The sequence below is a fragment of the Simochromis diagramma genome, unplaced genomic scaffold (genome assembly GCF_900408965.1).
Source record: "Simochromis diagramma unplaced genomic scaffold, fSimDia1.1 OVJJ01000321.1, whole genome shotgun sequence".
Taxonomy (NCBI): Eukaryota; Metazoa; Chordata; class Actinopteri; order Cichliformes; family Cichlidae; genus Simochromis; species Simochromis diagramma.
The window spans coordinates 6,126,212-6,145,922 of NW_024386772.1; the positions used below are offsets into that span (position 1 = coordinate 6,126,212).

The window sequence follows — 19,711 nt, forward strand, 5'->3', positions numbered from 1 at the left end:
GCTTCATCTATTTAGGGTGTGACAATGAGTCAATCAGTTTGAAACACGCATGACTTCCCGCAAAAATTAATTAGCATTGTTTAATGAAATGTGACTTTCAGCCTGCGGCGCCGCACTGTTTAAATCAGACACGTTAGAGGAGAAACCGTCGGCTTCAGGATCCTCTGTTGCTCCAGTTGCAGCAGCTCCACTCACACATGCTGCCAGGAAGGAGAGCACACAGAGGCCAAATGCCACTGCCAGCCACGGTTGAATTTGTTTACTGCAGATAAGTAGAGACATCCTTGCCATCACAGTGACTGAACGCCGAGATGATGATTTTGGCTCAGTTTGTGTGGAGAAAGGAGGAGGGATCCCGCTGCATTCAGGGTTCACGGTGGCATAAATGTGAGTGCATTCACAAACATGCATGGGAGCATGTGCGCACACGACGCATAGAGGAGCTCCCAGTGCTCTCATTAAGATTTTATTTGGGTTAAGTTAATGACACGGACCCTTGATAATCTGCAACTGAATCTTCTGTTGGAATAAATTATTTAGTTAACACCGATAATCTTGCCACCTGTGGTGTGCAGCCAGAAGACTGAATGACTACCAACATCTTCAGTGTTTTAAAATAGCTTTTGAACAGAAATCCTTAATTTATCTTAATTTTCTAATAATTAAATTTGATAATAAATCTTAGAATTACTTTCGTAAGCCCTGAATACTGATCTCTTGCTTTCCCCCTGCATCTTCTCTCTTCATGACTTGTTTGCTTTGAGGCAATACTTCACCCTGTGCTAGGAGCTGTTAGAGGTCAAGTGTCTTGCTCAAGGATGCACCAGCCAGCCAAAACATTTGAACACAAAACTCTGACCCTGTTCCTGTTTCATCTGACAAATCCAGAAGACATCAGTCATAAATAGAACGGGCCAGCACTGGGAAACTGACTGGCAGAGGACACGGATTTTTCAAGTTATTATACTTTAATATCTAGATAACAACTCTCTGTCAGTGTCACAGCATTCATCAGCCTTCATTCACTTTCATCTGACTGCACCATGGACGCTATCACTCCACTGTCACTGTATTTTCCTTGAGGAGTAAAGGAAGGGCCAAGGTTTATCAAACGATAACACTCAGAGACAGAGTTGAAATAGAGTTCAAACTAAAAAATCCTTCACAAACTGCCACCACACAGTGACACTCGGGTCACTGTAAATACCAAATTAACAGGTGAGACCCAAGAGGTAAATGTGTAACAGTGGGTGGCAATGACCTTAATTGTTCCCAAGATACTAGTGCAGATGTAGCTATGGCAATGTTGGCCTCTTGGTCGGTTTTTAATAAGCCACTATGATCCAATCTGAAGCATCTCAATCTCTACAGGATCGAGAACTCTAAATTTGTCAGACATTCCTTCACATTCAAGACTTAATGATGGCGTTACATTAAGTAACACTCCATTTTATTTATACAGTCCCAGTTCACAATAGTCATTTCAAAACACTTCATATTATAAGCCAAAGAACCTACAGAGAAAACGGACAGGTGTGAGCGAGCACTTTATGACTGTGGGGAAGGAAAATCTCTTTTAAAACAAAGAGACTGTGAGCAGTTGAAACCTTGGGTTGAGGATAAAGGGGGAAAAGAAGCTGGAAAGAAGAGCGCAATCTATAGGAGGGAGCGGATAAAATTAATGACATGCAATAGCAGCATCCATATACAACCGATTACAATTTCACTCAGTACATTGAATTTTAACTACGTGGCTCTAACCAAAGGTTTATAACAGGGCACTACTTTGTGATTAGTTTGTTTAGCATTAGCACATTTGGTGATCTAAAATAGTGGGCATATAGCACGCAGAAGCCATTAAACAGGCACATATTAATATTGTGTAAGGATATTAGCATGCTGATGTGGCACTTAAGCATACCAAAGTATTTACTGAAGGGCTGTACTTCTGGTAATTGCTTTCTATACTTTCCTTGAGTTAACTTTAGTTACATTTTTGATTCTACTTTCCACTTCTACTCAACTGCATCTTATAATAGTTGTACTTGTAATGTTGTACTTGATTGTACAACTTTAGCTTTGTTATAAAAATGTAAACAAATGAGATCAAGAGTTTCAAAGGTGATGTTTTTGATAAAATGAAGCTTCCCAGCGGTTTATAGTATTTTCAGGGAAGTAATATTACATGTGACATAGTAACAGAGTAGCACAAATTGTATCCTCTATCCTCTACAGATGATATAAATGTTAAGCATAAATATATCTTTAAGACATAAAGTTAAGTATGGATTTGTTGTAAAAAAAAAAAAAACTGTAGTTTTAATGTGTTATATGAATATCAATGAGTTCTTTGAATCACTCGCTGGAAAAATATTGACTGCACCACTTCAAAAGCAGACAGTTTCATACTTCATGTGTGATCTGCTAGCATATACTCCCAGTAAAAAACTTTTATCTCTACAGTCCAACCACTTGTGGTTCAAGTGTTCTTTCTGTGAGCTGTCTTTTATTGAGAGTTACGGATCGGACAGTTGTTTTTGCTCACTACTAATAGGTCAAAGCATGCCAGACAGTGGGAAAAGATGAAATGGAGGAAAAATAAGGAGGCAAGTCAATGCAAAGCTGCCAATATTAAGAAATGATTCACAGTTGCAGCCAATTTCAGCAGATGGTGGGTGAATGTAAACGGAACTTGGCAATCAAATTTCCTACAAAACACTTTATGGATGCAGAAGGGGGGAGAAGAGAAAAGACTGAAAAGGCATAAGAGGATTGGAGAGCTGAGAAGGAAACATACTGAAAGGAAAGGGGAACAAAACGAGCCCTATTCCAGCAATATGTTCTTGCCTGCAGTTACACTTGTTCCAATACAAGTTTAATGATGCAATCGGGCTTGCCATGTTAACTGACAGGTCTGGTTGTGCAAAATAATTGATCGTGCTCTCACTGATATTGGATCTAAAACCCAGGAGTAAAAGAAGAAAGGCCTGCATTCACAGCTACAGTGTGGATACTATCGAACGACAATTACCCAACAAGAGGAAAAGGGGGGAAAGGACAGAGAAAATAATAAAGTAACAGTTTTTTATACCCTCAGAAATTGGTCTTTTGAGGTTACATGTGTATGTAAACCTATAAAAAGAAGTGTCTTATTAAGGAGTGGCTCAAGAAAAATATATTTTTTAAGCCAAAAATATTAACTCCATAAATACATTATTGCCTAAGGCAAATCCTTCAGGGTACCTCACAGACTAGGCACCCTGCTTATACAACCACCAAAGGCCTAATGAAATCTCCTTCATCACTCTGAAGACCACACAGCCCAATGTTTGTATCTACATCAAGAATAAAGTAAACAGAATCAAGTCTCTTCTTGTTAGTGCTATGAACGGCTCCTGGTATAATAAGCGATAAAGTAAAGATGAGTGCAAAACGTAAGAAGGGTTACAGACCAAAGTTGTTTTGATTTCTACTCATACATAGACAATACTCTCTAGATAAGTTTTTATAGCTGTTTATTATGGGCAGTAACAACACAGTGTATTTTCTGATTTTTCTCTTTATATGAGTGTGTGTGATTGTGTGCATTCAGGTGTCCACCTGCTAATTATGATTGTTAATGCTAATGCAACATCTGGCTCAATCTGCTTCTCATTAAAGGAGCCATAGGAAAACACTATCATGCCAACTCACCAATGTCACTTAGAGGTGACCTATTATTGCCTGTTTTTATATAAGCTGTTATAGTCATGGAAACTTACTTTAAACACAATCAAAGCTTTGTATAGCAATGTCAGCATTTGCACAAGTAGCTTAGGGTAATCTCTGTTTTGAATGGTGTTATATTATCACTAAAATCATATAGTCCTGATGCAATCGTCTCAATAACACAGTAGTAGGCTGTGAACACAGAAGAGCCAGATACAAATAGTTTGTTTGCAAGAAGCATCCAATCAAATTAAGGCAGGCTGTGCAACTGAGGAGCTGTGCTAAGGCCTTGAATAATATAAAGAAGGATTATTTTGATGTGTGCTTCTCGTAAGGCTACTCTAGTAGAGTCTAAGAATTAAAATAGGTTGCCAAGGCCAGACCGAATTAAAGGAAAATAAAACTACTCCATGAAAACTGTTAATCAGAGAGTGAAAAATGATCTGACAAAAATGACTCATTAAAACTCAATTCTTCCCCGACTTCTAAAAATTCTCATCTGTATTTCCATCAAAATTGATCCAACATAATTAAAGCATAACAAAACTGTATCTACTTGAATCATATTAGTACTATTCAGCCTCTTAACTGAACGTGCCACACTCTGCATTCCTCTAGAAATGCCATTTGTAGAAGGTCACAATGTGTATCTTTAATAACAGATACAAACTGGCTTCAGTGCAGGGACCCCTTCAGGGTGGAAATGGCTTGTTTTGTCTGCAGAAAGTCCTAAACTATGCTGTCTGCTGCTATCGTGGTAATGCAAAATGTGCCAAATCTGAAACTGTGGGGATTACAAGTCTAAAGACAACACAAATAAGAATGTGTACATACATAAAGGATTATGTTTTTTCAAACCTTAAGGGGAACTTCTGGAGGTTTAAGCAGACAGTTGGTTCTAGACTGCTCATCTTTTCCCACACCAAACTGGAGACAGGAGCTGTGATAAAATCCAGAAAGTACTGCACTGTTCCAGTCGAGGAAACTGATGTTGTTGCTCTCCCCTGCCGTCTGCGCATGCATTTACTAAATCATTATCATTTCGAACAAACATGATCTTCATCTGAGTTACCCTTTATTTAAACAGGCCGTCCTAAGGCTTCATAAGAGTTAAAGACAGTCCTACGTCCAACAGAAGGACAAAAAAAAAAAAAAAAAACAGAAGAAGAGGAAACAGAAATTGCAATGAGCTATTTAAAGTTAGGCCTTAAGCACTTCTGTCAAGTGAATCAGCTTTTTCCTTTTTTTTCTTCTTTCATTTTAGATGTGGAGTCTCAAATTTTAGCCCATAAGGCTATTATCAAGGCAACACTAGTAGCACGAGAGCATCTGTGCTCGCCTTTGGGCTTTTTCCTATACCCATCGCACCATGGTGGTCTACGGCTCAAAAATTCCTGGGGCCTCGTAGTCATAGAAACCCACTCATGTATGAATGTTACTTTGTTTAAACATGACTCCAGGAGAAGACACAGAGAGGAAAGGACGGGACAGGAATGTCCTGGAAGACACGTCACGTGTGGGTGATGTAACAAGAAAGTGGAGGAAAAAAAGACTCGGTGTTTTGGTGCCCAAAAATGATGCAGACAAGAAGAAGCTGAGAGGTTGTGTGTGGGGCTTTCCTCACACAACTGTAAAGTACCTGAATGTAAGTAGAAGTTCTGTGGTGCTATCACAGTCTAGCAATAAAACATACTGCAAAAATCTAGCAGAGTTTCTCATGATTTAACTGGTTAACGAAATGGGACAGAAGACAGGACAGAAAGTTTCTATCATTACTTACCTGATCCACATGGTCTGTAAAAGATTAGCAGAAAACACCAGTCATTATGAATATATATATTCACAGGTATTAGAGGAAGCCAGGAGTCAGGTTGCAGCATATTTTCAAAACCTACTTTCCTCTGTCTGAGTTTTAACCAATAATCCAGTTAGTCTTAGGTATGACATCTCCATTGGAGGCTGTATAAACACTGAACATGACCCCAGAGCATCTTTGTGTCAGGAGGAACATGTTGTATATGGAACAGCGGCTAAAAATAACCCAGTGTTAGCTTGTCTCTTTCTATCTTTTTATTAGTGTAACCCCCTGCAGTTGTTCAATTGAACAAAATTCCTTTAAAAGTAAATCAAAGGGACACTATTCTGGTTTATGTTTCAAACACGTTAAAGAAAAAGACTGAGCTGGAGGTTTTTATAATGTAAGAATGCATCAATAAAGGCATTTCATGAATGATGATTGGTGACACCTCAGTGAGTCTATCAGCAGCTAATGATTATGAGCTTTGTGACCCAGTAATGGAGGTGGTGACCTTCAGGGGTATTGTGAAAAGAAGGCGTGGGATGAAATTGAAGTAATATGTTCACAGGGTTATTGTGGATAAATCATTAAGACTACGCATGCAGGCAACAAAAAAATAAAAAAAAAACGTCTTACATATCGCACTTCATGCAGTCTGCCCTGCATCTAGCTTTCATCTCATTTTAGCCTGTTTCTGTGTGTGTGTGTGTGTGTGTGTGTGTGTGTGTGTGTGTGTGTGTGTGTGTGTGTGTGTGTGTGTGTGTGTGTGTGCCTCTCAGAGTGTGGCAGAGTCTGCCAGGCAAGGCAGTGACAGGGTTTCGGCCGCGGTCTGTGAACCTGGCTGCTCTGTTTAGCTCCGCCTGTGACAGAGAGCGAGGGGGACATCACCCAGCCGTGGCTGCCCCAGCTGAGCCAATCAGGCGTGAGCGCTTACGGTCACATCAGCGCATGCCTTCTGCCATGTGCAGCTCTGTGGCACAGATCCCCTAACATGCTCTCCACAGTTGTAGTGGCATTCTGCTGATGACTTGCATGTGTTTGCTCAGATAATAAAGGTAACTCTGTGTGTTTCATTAAAAATATGTGTGCCCTCCTTCACTGCACCTGTGCTGATAATGTTTAACAGCATTATGTGATCACATGGCTGAAAAACAGGCTTCTAGTGTAACCGTATGTGCGTTTGCTCTGAAAACTTTGATTTTGATTATTATGGCCCTCCAAAATCTGATACCAGTGACCTTTTGGGTCAAAAATGAGGGTTTTTTTAGAATTTCCCAAATTATCCAAAATAACAAAGGGTGCCTCACCTATTTTTCAGCTGTAGTGAAACAATTTCAATGTAAATTCACCGTTAAATGTAAACTGGAGACAGAGAATGTTTGCCTTTAAAGGAAAAGCTGTCTCTTTTGAATTATGTTGCTTTCAGAGGTAAGACACAACTTTTATTTTGAAGGTCAACATTCTCAGTTTCTTTTTTCCATTGCACTTCTTTAAGTTTCACAAACACATGTCGAGCAGTTTGCGACTGTTTACACATAAGTCAGAACCTTCTACAAAACTATGGGAGTTTGCGGGAGTATGCTGGCAACCAAAGTAATCATAAGCACATTTTGGATGCAGCGAGATATATTTCTCTTTATATGAATTTCATACTGGTGACTGCCAGCAATAAACAGTACAGCAGCCACTTGCCGACTGTTCGTGGAATAAGCACTTTTTCCTAGTGACCAGGGAATCGCTTACCTGTGTGAACGGAGCTTTAGCAATCACTTTTTACAGTTACTGCAAGCAACCAATCGCAACTGTTTGAAATACACCGTTTTTGTCAACCGGTCTCTGGGCCTGTGTGACTGTCCAGGGCTTGTTGTTTTTTTTTTCTTTTGACCTGAAACACATCCAGATTTAGTCAGATCCAGCTGTAACATTGTGAGGCCACAATTCCATCACCAGGTCAGAGTGACATCTGAAAACTAGAATAAATTTGAACTTATTCAAATCTGTAGATTAGAGCTGATGTATTAGAGTTGATAACGATGACATCATTGAACCCATTCTGTGAAACCTCAAATGCAGCTCTGCCAAATTTAATTTAAAAAAACATGATTTTAATCATTGTGGTATTTTGTATTTTTTCATTGAATGGGAAACTGTCTATTGTACACAAAATAATTTTGTATTATTTATAATATAAAGGACATTAAATGCATTTGTGTGATTTTTAGATTTTAGTTTAACAAAGCACATGAAGAAGATGAGTTATACACTGAAATAGTACATGGCTATTTTTAGATATAGCAAAAACTCATTCACTGAGGTAGTATTTAGGGTTCATCTGAGTGCAATGACAGTTTATCATATCAATGACTGTTTTTCATGTTGGTCTTGGAAAAAAATGAGATTGCTTCATGCAGAGGAAACAGTATAAACGCCATGCAAAGAATTTTACTGAAGAAAAGTCACATCAACAGTCCTTAAATTTAGCCTTTACATTACCCGTTATTATCTACATTCATTTGAATCCTATCCTTATACATTTACATAAGAGATGCTTATTCTTGTAGAAAGCATGCCTTGAATGTTTCCCTGTAGTTCATTATTTTTTCCTCTGAACAAAATTTATGTTGTTCAGAATTTCACGAGATCTGCATATTTAAATGTCTCAAGCTGTAAAAATAGTCAATTTGTATAATCCCAACAACCCTCATAGTAAAAAATCCAAACTGTGCGTTTTTAAGAAGAAGAAGAAAAAGTAGATGCAATGTCCTTTTATTATTACAGTGCTTCTTTAATCTTCAAAATTGACATATTTAATGTGTGCTTTTCAACTAAGTCTCTCATCTGCCATTACCCACAGAAATGTGTTTTCATTTACTCGTTCAATATCGATCCCACTTACTTTAATTAATGGATTGAAGTGTATTTAATACATTTTTCAAAATAACATTATTTTAAGTTTATTTGAATTTAATGTTCATTTCTTCTTATCATGGATGACATCTGTCCTTAAAAATATTACACCCAAGACAATGATATTTCAAATGGGGAGTAAAAAGGTTAAAAAGAACAGACAGGGGAGTAATGTGAGGGATGTCAGAGGTCTCCCAGGCCACAATACTTCCTGTACTCTTTACTGACTACTCTTAGGGGGAACCATGGCGATTTTTGAAACAAAATTTAAGATAAAACATTACAAGCTTTTCATTCTCATAAAGAAATGTTCCTTAAAATTAACCTGCATTCTATCAAACTAAAACATGTTTAAAACACACTCAATATAAAAATTTTTCTATGGTAATTGCAAAAAAACTTATTTCAGTCTTTTTTCAAAGAAGAAGAAGAATGTCGAGCTTTTTAATATTTTTTTCAAGTATATTTAAACATATGGTGATTAATTTAAATTCTTTGTTTTGGGTACATTCCATCAGCCTTTAAAATATTATAATGGGTATTTTCCAAAATTTTGAAAGAAAAATAAAATGAATCAACTAAGAGTATACACAGGCACAGTAATTGTTAGATTTCTAATAATCGGAAGCAAAGAAACCCAAGAGAGTTTGGTCAGATATATTAAAGATGCCTTCACATATATATAATTTGAGATACTAAAGAACTTCTGATGACTGGTGCATAATTGTCAGACTGACACTTTACATTAATACAAGTTTACCAACAAGAGGAGATTAAGATGAGCAACCGCAGACAAAACCAAAACAACAGGTATGAGTCACATGAGCACACAGTGCAGAAGCTCAAACGTTACCTCATCACTGCTGAACCCGGGAATGTGAGTAAACCACAGGAAAGGTTGTGTCATTGGTGAGTGACAGTGAATGAAAGACATCTCTCTGCCCCCATCCCTGTCACGTTGTGACTCCGCCCCTCCGATGACCCGAGGGAAGTGGCATAAGACCTGTCACCCCGAATCACAGCCTGGGCTATGACAGCTATGCTCATATGTAAATGTGTCAGCATACACAGATTCGTGAGCAGGACATATCAGTTTGAATATGCATGTGCAACACTGACTGAAGCGCAAACATCTCTGTACATGCAGGTCTCGGTACATCTGCATGTATGTTTCCAGGCTCATGGTATGTATGTCTGAGCTGATCCCAGTATGTCATAGTGACATTCCCAGTGGGAAGGTCCCTCACGACTGTTTTCATTTGCTGGACTGCCCGTATGTCTTCATGAGTGCTGGGTAGGTGAAAGTGACATCCAATTTCATCCACACTCACGGGGGGTTCTCTCTGTCTGTCTATCCCATATGGAAAAGATATAAATCTTATAAAGTTTTTATCTGTCTTGTATGAAACTTGTATGTTTTGTATACTTACTAAAAAAATATATGAAAGTAATGAGAAAGTGGCCACTTTCATGAGTAAATCAAGTAAGCCTTACTATAATTATAAATGATTTACTCATGAAAGTGGCCACTTTCATGAGTAAATCATATATGTTTTTACTATTTCTTTTCCATATGGGTATATCTTCTTCTCTTACAATAAATGTCCCCTATTGTGCCTTCTGCAAGGAGGCATTTACTAGTTTTCTCTGTTTCACATCAGTATAAATGATTTTACCTGTGGTCTGTTTTGAACATGTCATACCGGAATGGGTGCTAGTAATTAAGGATGTAACTGTGCCATTTATTTCAATTAAAGCTGAATAAATTTACTTCCTTCTTAGCATTTACATCACATTGAATGGCAGAAAAATTCATTTTCAAAAACTATAAAATCCAACAAGCTAAAACTGCTGACATACCTAGTTAGTGCTGTGACTAATTATTAGTTATTCCATTAGTTATTCCACTCAAAAAATGGAAGTTATATTTTAACCCTCTCAGGCTCAAATTAAACTTTTTGTTGCTAATGCACAACCAAGTCCTGCAGTGGTACTTCTGAGTAAAAAAATATCATAAAATAGGTATGTGGGGTAATCAGGTTGTTAGTTTTTAACTGTTGCAAATCTGCAACGCCTGCCTTGAGAGGGTTAATGGGAAAAATGTCAAAAGTCCTCACAATGGAGATCCCGGAACTGGCTTTTTGCTTCATAAAATCCTACTCATTATTTTAAAGCATGAATTTGAAAAGAATCATTAAATATTGAATGGCCTTGCTCCCGAATATATCATAGACCTACTAACCTCTTATCCACCTGGGCATTTATCTTGATCTTTAAAAGTATTCTGCTGGTTTTCAATCTGCCAATTAAGAGCAGAATGGCAACTTTATTTCCCTGAAAGATTCTACTTTAAAAATTCTTTTATTAAGAGGGCTTTGATTTATGGCATATATATTTTAATATTATTTTTGCTCCTATTTGTTGTTTTTGTAAGTGTTTACTTTCTTTCTGTGAAGCACTTTGCAGCTTTATTGGGAAATTGCATTATAAATTAAGTTTGTTATTCTACAGTTAGAATTAATGCCCACTTATGAAAATTGTTGCTACTTAATTTCCTGTTTACTAATCAACATATTAATCAAACTCTACAGGGAAAGAGTGTGTCATAGAATTATATCTGTTAAACGCAACACTGCAGTTTTAAATCAAAGTACACAGCACTACTGCATTGCAGGGACTTTGCGATCTGGACACGTGTATTGCACGACTACGACATGCTGCAGCAATACAACTAGGATGACACAAAAATCCTGGTGTTCAGGATTCCCTTTGTTAGACAAAATCAGACACTCCCCATCGCCTGTTTTTAGCTAAAGATTTGGAGATCTGCTGTGGCATCACGGCGACACGTGCACCGACACAACTGCGAGGGGTCAGGGCCGACTCCAGGGCTCGTTTTCCAGAGGAGTCATCCTGAGTCACAGAGAGCATGCACAATCCTCCCCTACTCTTTGATGCCCAATATTTAAGGTCTCCCCTTAAATATCAGGCACGCAGGACACAGAGCATGCTCAACTGCACTCACATGCACACATCAAACTACAATAATCTCACCACTGAATTTACTTAATTTGGGAACCACGTGAAGGTCAAAATCTGTTTAGTTTAGCTTAACGAAAAGTATTTGCAAAACATATTAAAATCTTCAAAGTTATCTTAAGAGACCAGACGCAGTTAGTTACCAGTTATTTTTATATCAGTGTTGTGAAACAAATTTCAATATTTTCACTAAATCTTCTAAATGAAACTATTCTCCCAGAATCATTTGCTCATTGCAGAAACATTTCCACCACATCATGCAAATCCGTAAATTAGATCCCAACTGTACTACCAAAGACAGCCAAGTTATAAACAAAGTACAAATGTGCATTTATAGAGCAAACATGGAAGTAATGCAGCACAACGCACATTCTGCTCTAACTATCATTTGCATTTGGTGACTTCTTAAAATTCTAAACGCTCGGTAATTACAAAGAGAGCAAGCCACCTTCCTTCTGCTCTTACTTTAAAGTCATTTACAGGAACTGGCAACCAGAAATTGCAGAGCAGAGTACACAGTGTCAAGCAGAGGGAATCCAGACTAGTTGGCAGGCATAAAGACACTTTTCCCTCAGTGTGCTGCACTCTGAGGATTAAGCCTGCCTGTGTGCTCACGTCTGCTAAACAAGATATAGACATAATACCTTGATGTTTCATGTTGGGCAAAGCCAGTTAGGAGACGCTGCAGTGGCGAAGAATCTCCCAACATCTCTACATTTTTCCCACTTTATCTACAACACTGCACTCCCTCGTCACTCAAACATTTTTCTTTGAGGTTCCAGTAACATTGCATGTTTTGACGACTGACGGTTTTGTGCTGCACAACACCTGCTTCTAATATGCAAGTAGGGATAGGTTTTTTTGAAGTAGTGGCTGAAAGCATAAAATTTAGCTCTTACTGTACTGGCTCCACATCACACATTCTGAAGGAAAGAACTGGGAAAAGCAGGAAGTGAATTACTTCATTTATTCAAGATAGCTGCCATAAAGCATGTAATTGACTTAAACACATCCCGCAGATATTTCAGCTGACAATTATGGTAATTGCAGACGGCTGATTTAGTTGCAAGTGATTATCGTAAAATAACGTTCGAATAACAGCACAAAGGTAGATAATTTGATACACATAATATATTTTAGAGATTAAGGCAGTTTTCAGTGGTGGAAACTAAAAGAGGAATTTCATGGTTTTAAAACTACTTTGTATGAATGATTCTTTACTGCTATTATTTACATTTGAAGAGTTGCAGGGCTTCATTGTTGCTGTTATCTTGGGTGCCTAACAAAATACACTGTAATACTGTAGTCAAAGGAGCTTGCAAAGAAAAGCGTCTGGACTTCTTTAAGTTGCTTGAAGACGTTTCACCTCTCATCCAAGAAGCTTCTTCAGTTCTAAGGTCAAATGGTGGAGAGTCCCAGATATAAGCCTAGTGGGAGTATCCCCCCACAGAGGGACAAAAGGACCCCCTGATGATCCTCTAATCGCCTGAGCCAAGGTGTGAAACTGGGTGTGGGTCCCAATCAGCCAGAGTTTCGGGTGAGTTCATTGTGAAACCTGGCCCCACCTTATCATGCGAATTCCTGAGATCAGATGGCCCAGGATGTGAGTGGGCGTTAAGGCGTCTGGGAAGGGATCTCAAAACTGGATTATAGATGGCAGAGAGTTGGTGTCGTAAACCACCGCCTCTGTTCAAAGATGGTCGCTCACAGTGGACATAGATGGCTTCTTTCACTCCTCCAGATGGTTTGAAAGAGGAGTGAAAGAAGCCATCTATGTCCACTGTGAGCGACCATCTTTGAACAGAGGCGGTGGTTTACGACACCAACTGTCTGCCATCTATAATCCAGTTTTGAGATCCCTTCCCAGACGCCTTAATGCCCACTCACATCCTGGGCCATCTGATCTCAGGAATTCGCATGATAAGGTGGGGCCAGGTTTCACAATGAACTCACCCGAAACTCTGGCTGATTGGGACCCACACCCAGTTTCACACCTTGGCTCAGGCGATTAGAGGATCATCAGGGGGTCCTTTTGTCCCTCTGTGGGGGGATACTCCCACTAGGCTTATATCTGGGACTCCACCATTTGACCTTAGAACTGAAGAAGCTTCTCGGATGAGAGGTGAAACGTCTTCAAGTAACTTAAAGAAGTCCAGACGCTTTTCTTTGCAAGCTCCTTTGACTACGATGACCTGGATGACTGAGAACCTTCACAGACATGTAATACTGTAGTATGTAATACTGTGGTGTCAAACCTAAAATGGGCAGGAGCATCAAACTAATGCAAAATAACTTACCGGTAATACAAGAAAACATGTTTTGCTAATTTTTAACCTGTTTCATAGAATAAAAATACATTGTGAAATTTTACAAAACAGATAATGAATCATACAATTACAATTAATTGAGGGCACTGAACACAAGATGTATGTATGTAGACTTTCGGAAGCAAACATATTTCACTTCTTTATGATTCAAACATCCAACTGACATCTATAAACCTTTCTTACATTTCCACTCTTGTGTAGTAATATTGGCATCAAAGATTTTATTTTGAATCCGAAAAAAATTATTATTGACTTCTCCGCCATTGAGCTGTGCTTATACTTTGATCCTCAAACTATGCAAAATATTGTTTTCTTCAAAAGTCGTACAAAGGCTCAAGAAACTTGAATGCATCTTCATTTTAATTAAGGAGCGTCATACTAAATTTTAACTGTAAATTGAAAGAAGACAATGCTAATGCATTCTACATTATACTGCAGTACTGACCATTCATAGTAAGCCATAATGAGATCTATACATGAACATTCAATACAGTGTATCCTGTGGCTTGGTCCTGAGCCAAGCAACAGGAATAGACTCATTCAACTGAAACAACCCGACTAATAACATGTATTAACTTTTTCATTTTTTACAGATGGAGCTTTTAAAATGTGCAGCTTTAAAGTATTTAGGAATATAGCCCCACGTCCACCAGCTCCAAAGGTAAAATGCTGCTTACATATGTACATATTTGTACAGATACATTCAAATATATATATTTTAATGCATATATAATCAAAGCTTAAGCTTAACACGTCCTCAATAACTAGTGCATTTCTTTCATTTCAGGCACATGACATTCTGCAGTGTACACTCTAAATTTCAAGCTTTGATCTTGTGATTTGGAAATCATCACATGCTTTTTCAGCAGAGCGGATAGCCTGCTTGGTCTTTTTCTTTTCTTTTGTTTGTCTCTTCTGGACTTGACTTAAAGTTACATTTTTGGGGGGATTACTGTAAAGGCTCAGCACTTTTCTTCTTTCTTACTTCATTTTTTTGCTTTTTTTTTTTTTTTTTTTTGCTTTTTTCTCTTTTCTCTTTTTTTGCTTTGATCGATTGGATAAATCAACTTACCAGACACCTAATGTAACATATCTCCAACTTTTCTGGGACATCTTCTGGTCATTTAGTAAACATCCATGCACAATTTATCACTTATATCTGCCAGGTCATGAGTTTCTTTAGTGTCCCCAGGGGTGAAATAATGCAAAAAAGCATTGTATGGAATATAAAAAGAGGACAGTAACACATTCATCATGATACTAACTGATGGGGCATTTTCTTGCTGCCAAAGAGAATGTGCTCCTCATCTTTCTCGCAGTGCTGGAGTACACAGGGGTGGACTTCCCTTCCCTTCCTCCCATACTGGCGTAGGTTCCACCCCCAATGCACAGTGAGAGTTAAATAATGGTCTCCAGTGGGGTACAAGGGTAAAAAGGTGGGAGGAGAATCCAACAGCACAGATGGACTGCCTCGCAGAGTAGTTTCACATGCAGAAAATGTTGATTAAATCTATAGTATGCAAGGCTGTGAAATGCCAAAACTGCATTTACTTGATGGAAATATAGAACAAAGAATGGAGGGCAAATGGAGGTTGATATGTTGCTCTTAGAATCCTACCAAGGAATAAATTCAAAATAAATACATAGCATCCATATGTTATGTGCAAAGTAAGCATCACTCACTAGCCCTAAGCTCTTTCACTGGCAATATCCCAAATCCATCACAATAGCTGCACATATAGCGAGGATTTTCTGAAGCACAGGGGGAGAAACTCATTATGGAGGCTCATATGTGAGACACTGCTCGTATGGCATTGACAAATGCTCGACAGAGAAGCCAATGTGGCATAATTCAAAGACGTCCAGCACAATGAAAGGGTTTCTCATCATGGTGAATAATGCTGGGTGCTGGCTGCTTCTCAGCTTTAAGTGGTGGGAATGTTACTTTTGATATATTGACTTCTGGATTTATGAAATAATCCCTGAATCAGCGAATATATGTAGGTATGGAGCACCACGGATAAAGACACTCACAAAAACCTGGGGAGTGCTTTTAGTTATTTATTTATTTTTTAATTTTCTGTCTTTATATTCTGATTTGAATTGATTTTTTTATATTAAAATATATATTTTTTAAATACACAGTTATTTACATCTGGAATGGTATGAACAACCTTATTGTTATATTCTTTTAGTTTAAGCACATTTCATAAGAAATAAACCTGAATTATAATGAGCTTTACTGATGCAGATAACATTTTTGGTCTAATTTAAATAATTCAAATGTTGCCAAAATTCTATTCATAAATTTAAATCAATGCAAACCTCCTAAAAGCTATACATATACGTCCAATACTTGTGAAATCAATTCATTAATTATACAAAACAAAGATTTTACCAATAATGCCATTATAGAATCTGCATGCGATTCAACTAATCTCAAAAGCTCCTGCGGGATTTAACGAAACCCTGAGGAGAATCCCTGCACCGCCCTCTACATCATCTACATGCTGATATGATTTGAGAATAAATGGGTTTGGTTTTGTTTCTCAAAGCATACACAGCGTGGATTTTTAACCTATATTTGTTTTCTGTTGTGCGGATATGTGTCTCTGAATTGATAGTTTATATTAATTAGACGTGTCGTTTGCAGCTCCTTCCCCAAAGCACACTTGTACAAAGAAGTTGATTTCTTGTTGCTCACAGCTTGGCCTCGACCACTCTGTTACACATGCCAAACAACAGAGGAGATTCGGTCCAACAGGAATGAAACGCAAAGCTGAAACCGTCTTCTGTGCGTTATGGTGCCAAATGGTGCGTCTATGACCCCCCAAGCAACCGTAGCAGGGTGCCCGCTGGGTTAAATTAGCCCCTTTAGGAACAAAGGAGGGACACTGTAACACTATTACAGCAATTAACAGGCGTATTCTTACCGCTATGCGAGTCTGTGAGGATGCTTTAAGATATAAGATGATCCGTTTTTTGGGAGGGAAAGGTCGTTTTGGACTTGGTGAGGTCCAAACTTGAATCCCGCCGTTGATTATCAGCTCCACTTCTCGGGAGGAACCAGCAGGATGTTTCACTATTGGGTTTCAATTTAGTCTCAGAGCATCACTACGAGATGTGTAAGCAGTCTTTGTCCATGCCAGCCACGCTATTCTGTCTTCGGTCGAGCTACGTCGATTCAACTATGTGGTCTGTTGCGTAAAACCGGTGCCAAAATTCCTGCGGGCCCATTCCATTACAGCGATGCTAAACAATAGTCTGGTCATCTTGATAAGAACCGAACCCACACCAGCTCTGATAACAGCTGTATCGGCTTTTTAAAACCAAATCTTCAGCGCTAGTTTGTCCATATCACTATGACCGGCTCGAGAATTTGCTAATAAATACGTCAGCGGCTCACATGTGCCATTTGGCTCCAGCGTTGTCTTTCGGGTCCCTCGTCTTGTCCTCACAGGGGGAGTGAACAGCGGAGTTGCTGATCTGTTGATCACTGGAGGTCCACCTCCATCCAGCGGTGTCCTTGTCTCGTATTTATCGGGAACGGAGCCTTCGCCGTTTTCCACATGCAGTCTGACATTAGCTGAACGCGGATATCGATGAGTGACAGCTGGAGTCTCTGACTGTAAGCTTGGAGACCCATCTTTGCAGGAGGGGAGCAGCGATGTTGCGCGTACGTGTCTTTGGTAGTGCGCGTACCCGACAGGTCACACATCTCGGGTCCATAAACATCTGCCTAAGGAAAGGGCAGTTTGTACTTGTAGTCTTTGTTTGTGGTGCAGCCGTTCAGATATCACAGTTAGAGGCTCGGCGTATTTCTGCTGTTTTATAATGGAATAATCAATAGGATAATTATCTGCTATGGTATCATTTGAATACAACATTTAATATATTTTTATAAAAAAGCACTGGGAATGTTAGAGGTAATACTTATTTATTTATTCAAATTAGTATTGCTATGAGTTTATGTTCTTAATCTGCTTATCCACAATTAACGGAAGACGCTGGTGGGGTCTCAGATATATTGGGGGCGGGGACGGGGGGGGGGGGGGTGGAATGTGCTATTGTACTGCAAGTGTATTTCCTTAGTATGGCAATGAGGCATTATAAATAAAATGTGTGTCACTCTGGAACACTTATATGGGCAATATTAGATAAACCCAGTTTCAAAGGCATCGTTTCATTTTTGTTGGCACATTGTGGTGGAAGATTTACAGATTCGGTTTTGGAAATATCTTTTTATTACCTATTAAATTTAATAGAAGGGTAAAAAAAAATATATGTATTTTGACCGTGATTTGGGAAAATATGGGCTTTGGGGAAAATTCTATCCATTTTTCACAAACAACAAATAGTCCTCACAGTTAATTTTGCTCCATTAATGACTTATAGTAATTATACTTCTTTCTGTTTTGCAAGCCTGTCATAGTGCAATAAAAATAACATGTTTTCTACTCATCAATGCAAATCTAATCTATCAGCCAATCACATGGAAGCAATCAGGCATGGTCAACAAGGCCTGCTTAAGTTCTAACCGAGCATTGGAATGAGGAGACAATTTCATATGTTATTTTGAACATGGCATGGCTGTTGGTGTCAGTCTGGCTGGTCTGAGTATTTCAGAAACTGCTGATCTGCTGGGATTTTCCCAAACAGCCATCTCGAGGATTTACAGAGAATGCAGAGCATCTCTGAATGTACAACACACTGAACCTTGAAGCCAGTGGGCTACAGCAGCCAAGCTCACAAGACCTGGACAACAGAAAACTTCAAAATGTGGCCTGGTCTAAGTTTGAGTTTCTGCTCCAACATTTAAATAGGATCAGAATTTATACTAAACAGCATGAAAACATGGATCCGACATGACCACTCCTTTATGGTGGTCATGTCACAAAGCTGAAATCATCTTAGTCTGGTTTCTTGAACATGAAAATTAGATCACTGTACTCAAATGGCCTCCACAGTCACCAGATATCAATCCAAATAAGCTACTTTAGGGATGTGACAGGAAGGAGGATTCCCATCATGGATGTGCAATCAACAAACCTAAAGCAGAACTGTGATGCTATGATGTCAAAATGAACCAGAATCTCTAGATGTTTCCAGCACCTCGGTGAATCTATACCACAAAGAATAACGGCGGTTCTGAAGGCAAAGGAGGGTCCAACAGAGCAAGTAGTAGCAAGGCGTTACTAATAAAGAGGCCGGTGAGTGTAGATGTGAATTTTCTTTCAGCTAGTCTGAAAGAAGACATTTTATGAAATAAATCTAAAAATAAAATCAAAAAATTTCAAAACATGCTCAGAATGTTTGTAATGTTTTGCTAAAAGAATGTTTTGTTTACATTATAAAAATATTTACAGCAGTCAAGAGGAAATTTAATTCAGAGCAAATGGGGGACACTTCTCTTCCCATAAAAGCAAACTGGAGAAATACAAAAAAAACCCCTAAAAAATAAAGAAAGAAATGCAAAGTTAAAACTGTCTTTATTTAGCAAGATTAGTCTTGGTCTAGTCTGGTGTAGTTTCGTTTGTGGTCCAAATCCATAAAGAACAAATAAAGTGTCATTTTGACGTATTTGGCTTTTTATATGGGAAAAAAAAATAGGTTAATTAATTTAACCATTGACAAAAAACAATGAATAATTATTGGGCTGCAAATGATATCCTTTTTTTTTTTTTTTTTTGCCTGTCCCGTTTGGCTCTTTTGCCATCAGAATTATTGTCTAAAGCCGAAGAAAGATGCCCAACGGATTTACTTTACCAAATTGACCATCCCAGCCTTGCCGTAATGGTCCATTTGATTCACCTTTTATTGTTTATTTTATTTTCACTTGCTGAATACGGGACAGACTTGACTGGGGGAAAGAAGGGGAGAAAGAAAGAGGGAAAGAAAAACAGCTGAGGAGAGGGACGGGGGAGAAGGGCAA

General features: G+C 38.6%; 1 protein-coding gene across 3 annotated transcripts in view; it reads right to left on the reverse strand.

The window, feature by feature from the left end:
* gjc1 (gap junction protein gamma 1) overlaps positions 1–17,617 on the reverse strand; it is a 44,964-nt gene extending 27,347 nt beyond the window's left edge. For all 3 annotated transcript variants that reach the window (XM_040045174.1, XM_040045165.1, XM_040045157.1), the window contains exon 1: positions 16,713–17,617. The gene's annotated coding sequence lies outside the window, so the exon portion shown is untranslated. The remainder of the gene's footprint in view (positions 1–16,712) is intronic.
* Positions 17,618–19,711: the final 2,094 nt, after the last annotated feature.